At 37.2% G+C, this 5,523-nt stretch overlaps 1 long non-coding RNA gene across 1 annotated transcript; it reads left to right on the forward strand.

Moving 5' to 3' along the window:
- Positions 1-1,075: 1,075 nt before the first annotated feature.
- Positions 1,076-5,142, forward strand: LOC148188539 (uncharacterized). The gene is made up of 3 exons (XR_015777679.1): positions 1,076-1,197; positions 1,543-1,699; positions 4,508-5,142. It is a non-coding gene; the product is annotated as an uncharacterized LOC148188539 (long non-coding RNA).
- The last annotated feature ends 381 nt before the right edge of the window (positions 5,143-5,523 follow it).

Below are 5,523 nucleotides of genomic sequence, written 5' to 3' on the forward strand. Positions count from 1 at the left end.
AAAAACCCTCAGCAATGCATTATTGAGGTTTCTGTTTCAGGAATGTGAAAAGGGATACAACACAGCACAATGACAAATGAAAATGCTAATGCCTGAAATACACGAGTTAACATTCCACAAAGCTCAAGACATATGAACCTGGAGACAGTTGTGCTCCTCCGATAACCCTCATACTTAAGATTATTATGGTTTCATTCAACACATGCAATACAAACATAAAAGATACTACTGTTTGTACAGTAAAATATTAAGCATTATTAATATATTAAGCATTTCCAGTGGTGGAATTAACACAAGTACTGTACTATAGTACATATATGAGGTACTTTGTTTTCATGCTACTTCATACTTTTTCTCCACTACATTTCAGAAGGAAATATTGTACTTTTTTTTGCAAAAAAAACCCACAATAATTTTGTTAAATAAAATATGATGTAAAATATAATGTTTTGTTTCAAACTAAATTACTGAAAATGTATACAGCTGAAATTCTAAGTTGATTAACCAATTAGCTAAATTACAGAAAGATAATTGCAAACTATGTACCACTGCATTTAAGTCTTTTTCTTCCTTTTTTTTTAAATAAGAATTTTGAGTTTTGGTTTTTTTTTATTCTTATTAGATTTTTCTGCATTGGTTACTTTTACTTTACATACTTTAAATACATTTTCCAGATTATACTTTTGCTCAAGTAACATTTTTCAGCACAGTGGCTTGCCCTGTCCTCAAAAATATCTAAACCAATAACATTTCTAAATTATACATACAGTTATTCATGATTTCATGTATGCAATTTAATAGTATAAAATAATATTTTGTAATGACTATGTGCGTCCATGCTTTGCATACATTTGCATATCTGCAAGCCAAAATGACACTGAATACTGGGAGTGTAAGACATGGCACCAAATAGCCTAAAAGTTACAGGACCAGGCAAAGTTACTTAGTGACTGCTGACCTTTATTCTGAAAATACTAGGCTCTTCGGTGTTTGACGTCCTGCTAATTAGCAGATCATTCAAAGAGGAGCCTGTGGTAACTCGGTAAACTTCGGCTAACTTCGCTCCGAACAACTCCAGCCGTTCGGGCCGTCATCAGGTCATCACGCACACGAACGCGATGCGGAAGTGCGCAAGAAGATGCCATGGGAGGATGTGCCATAAACATCCATGGTTTTCGCCATGGTTTTGTGCTTGTGGTAAGAAAACTGCAGTTTTTGTGGTACAGTGTTTCCACAGAGATACGTCAATGATAGCGAAAAAAAACGTCAGCTTTAAAAAACGTAGCTCGAGTTAGCTTAAAAACTAGTCGCCCAGCATTAAAGCGTGAGCAGCACAGCTGCCAAAATACGGCCGCGACAAGACGCTGCTAGCTAAAATAGCATTTGCTGAAAAAACCCCTCAAAAACCTAGATATGGTTGCTGGCTGGATGAAGCTAACCCAACTTGTTGTGAAAAGCTGATACTGAATGTAAATAAGTTCATTAAGTTATTAAAGGTGATTAATAAAAGGTGTTTAATATTGTAAACTTTTTTTTTTGCAGGTGATGACATATGTCCTGTTTGACTTCTACAACTCTCCCACTTGTGGTTTGGTGACAATAAATAAACTGATGACTGCAACATCTGCAACAGAAAGCAAGAAACACAAAATACCTGTGGAGGACTGTCCATAGCTTACCACAGTTATGAAGAATCCAGGTTTGTACGGTTGCATAGATGATATAGAATATATGTGTTTTCACTGTTTCAAGTAGCCTCTGGCAACCAAAATCACCAAGACATTTATTCATATGTAATTTAAGGTATTGCATGCATAATAAAAAGCATCAAAATGTACCAGACATTAGCTTCCATCCAAATTTGAGATATTGTCATTTTAGTTTTTTTCACAGTTTACTGAAGCATGGTTGATTTGGGAGTGGTTATCTCTGATCTCTCTATAACATGGATAAAGCCATCAAAAAAATGTCAAAGTCAAGTGTCAGTTGATACTAATTTAACATGCCAAGTTGAAATCCCTCAATTCAATATTGTAAATGTAATGTTACCAGATGTGGCAATGTTATTCTGTCAAGGCTTCAGGTAACATAATATTTTATTTTCAATTCAATTCAATTTCAGTTTTATTTTTGAAGCCCATTATCACAACACACAGTTTGCCTCAGAGGGCTTTACATCATACGACATCCCTCTGCCCCAAAACAACCCTGTAACGGGGGGAATAAATGGTAGAAACCTCAGGAAGAGCGACTGAGGAGGGGTCCCTCTTCCAGGATGGACAGACCTGCAATATATGTGGTAAATAACAATTAACAATGACAATTTCAGCATGCAGGCTTTGTTTATGTTACCTGGCTTTTATCAACGTTAAACTAATTGACACCAGCGAGTATGTAGCAAATAGGAAAGCAATAAATTAATAAGAATAAATTAATAATATGGCACCAGTGTAAGCTAACCCTACAGTGCCATAATGTATCACTGCATTCATAGTTTTGATAACAAATGGGTGTGTCTCAGCTTGTGTCACATGTGCTACGTTATAGTAAGGGTGTTTTAAAGTTCACTGATAACAAAGCATTTTGTAAACTCACCATTCAGTGAAAGAGCAAAATGTGTTATTTTGAGGATCTTCTGATTCTGAAAGTTCAGAGGGGGCGTTTGGAAACACTCACTCTGAGTGCCAAAGTGCATTGTGGCACAAACTTGTTTGTAAATTTGGAGCACAATTGGGATGTACTGTTCAGTTCGAGCACCGCAGTTTTCGTTAGTTCATGGAGAAACAGTACGCTCTGTGGCTTTGACCAGCGGCTCTCTCATTTTAGTGGAGAGCATCAGATTGGATTTATGAACGCACAGGGCTGGAAAAGTTGGACTGTTCCACGCCGGTTCTGCTTTGCTCCATGGCTGTTGTGGAGACAAGTGACGATTGTCAAAAGTGGGAACCAAGAAGGTGTCAATCAAAACGTGATCTGCTATGCCCTCACAGTCTTGAGAAACGCCATTATTCTCAAAATAAGCTGTTTTGAAGTTGTTTTTTCTTTTATTAGTTGGGAACATTTATTTTCACTCCGATTTTATTCAGCTTTGATATAATATGTGCATTCTTACTATTTCAAGCCATGTTTCCTGAGGCTTTAATGCTGTTCATCACAGATCAGAAAAGGCAGCATCACACTAATACTATAGAACAGTTCAGCTTATTCTTTTGTATAACAAGATCTACTGGTTTTGCGAAAAGTTTGATCAAGATGATAAGATGCAAAGACGATGTGATGGAACATTGACCATATTCAAATACTTACATTTTACAGTCCAAATATTTTACAGTCATTGACCAGAAAATAAAACTCCTGTACAATTTAATGCCACCCAGCACAAGAGCCCGGCCATAAATCCCAAGTTGGTAAAATTTAAAATATGACATTTTTCTTGAGACAGTGACAGAGAGGTGTTGATTCACCTTTATGGCTCATGATACTTTATTGGGTGATTATATTTTCACTGCATGAGGTGACACAAAGTCGGCATCGACTCCCTCACAGCCTCACGGATGCTCCTTTGCTCTGGAGAAAGTAACTGATTTCAGGGTCTAGTGAGAGTTTGTCAACACGTTTGGTAACTTTTTAATATTTGTTTAGTCATTGATGGTAAAGTGCTATGTTGTTGAATTAAGGAACTACAGTGGCGTAGTAATGGCATACCCATTATGGTACAATACCACTTTACTTTTAAAATGTACTAATGTACTGTACCATCATGCAAAAGTGGTTATGAAATGACACTGCCATTTTTTCCACCACAGTACTTTCTATATTTTAAGTTCACATAGAAATTACAGCAACATATTTAAAAGGCTTTATCAAGTAATACATCTAACACTGTAACGGGTTACTTTAAGTTAGCCCAAAATACTTTTTTTTTTCTACCACGTGGCCAAAAGCTTCCATGTGATGTTAATATTTGTCGTCTGCTCATGTCTGCCAGGGACTTAAAAATAGTCTTTTACTGTTGTTTTACTGTTCAACATTTTTTTTTCAGAACAAGGTCACTTTTTCAGAGCTTTCGCACTGTGAATAAATACATAAACCAATCACGTGCAATGTGGCTGTAATGTCACAGCGTTTCAGCTGTCGTATTTTGCATTACTCCTGTATAAATAGTTTTGATGTGAAGTATTATTTTACATTGCCGTATCGTGTATTTGTCACATCCCAGGTTTCTAGAGTTCTTATAGTAATAGTTGGTCCTGCCTGGTAAGGAACTAAAAATTGATTAACGATTAATGTTGCTTACTGAATGTTGTTCATCTAAGCGTAGCCATTTTCATGCTTTCTAAATAGATTATTTTCCCTGTGTCTAAATGTCTGCTAATAATCAGCACATGTAATAACATAAGCAAGTATAGAAAAATACAGCTGATGCCAAGTGTTGGTGCATTTCAATTTTGTGTGTAGTATGAGTAATACTGACATCCTAATGGGAAAAAATGCTTTAAATTTGCAGTGGGATTTTCTGAGCAATGCTGCTGTGGCGCCTTGTCAGAGCGATCCATCCACTCCTCCTGACTCCAGAGTGTTGGCAAGCTTCTCCGATCCCCAGAATGATGTGACAAGTCGACCTCGGGTCAAGGTAATACTCGTTAACAGATAAAATAAGTTAATAGTTATTAACTTTAGAAAGAAACAAAGCCAGTATAGCAGATTTGATACTGTACAGCTATCAAACTCCCACCCAGCTGACACATTTAATGTTTCCTCAAGAAGAATCTTTGCTGCCGCTGTGACAAATAGTACAGCTCACGACAGTAGAAGCAGAGGCTGCTGCCAGCTTTTGGGAAAAAAATTGTGGGCCGCACCAGCACATCAGTTTCGCACGGTGCTGGCTTCCTCCTGAACTCCATCATATTAGCAGCCAGAATGAGGCCAAAGTGTTGGCACAGCAGAGAAAACTTGAGGTCGTCTTTCCGGTGTCGTTTAACCTGGCTCAGGTCTTCCCGCAACACAATGCAACATTATCCAGCAGTGGAACTTGAACGGGGCAAATCAAAAGTTTATCTCATGGTGGCGTTGTAAAATAGAGTCTCATAATATTATAAACCACTGAGCAGTGTTTTAGTGTTTGATAAGCCTTCAAATTCCTGGATTTATTACTCAAATTCCTGGATTGTGTTTCCATTCTGCTTGTATTTTATTATAAAACGGGGCTGTAATGATTCTGGATGCCTAGCTAATCTAAAACATTTCACTTACACTTCATCGTTGCATGTTTCATGTTTGTGAGTGGTTTTCCAGTTTTATAATAGTTTATACAAAACAATTTATGCACTGTTTCTAGCAGATGCCCTGGGTCTTGGGTTGTTTGTGACTGTTGGTTGTGTTTGGTCTCAGAATTTATCAGAGGGCTTGAAATCTTCATGATGATTTTTTACAAAAGAGGCGCTTGACTCATTAAGAGCATGGTGGTAGACTTGTAGCTTCTCGATAAGTTTGGTAGAACTGCATCAAATGTTGATGATCATG

The sequence above is a fragment of the Plectropomus leopardus genome, chromosome 10 (genome assembly GCF_026936395.1).
Source record: "Plectropomus leopardus strain MGB_pleo_1.0 chromosome 10, ASM2693639v1, whole genome shotgun sequence".
NCBI classification, from domain to species: domain Eukaryota; kingdom Metazoa; phylum Chordata; class Actinopteri; order Perciformes; family Serranidae; genus Plectropomus; species Plectropomus leopardus.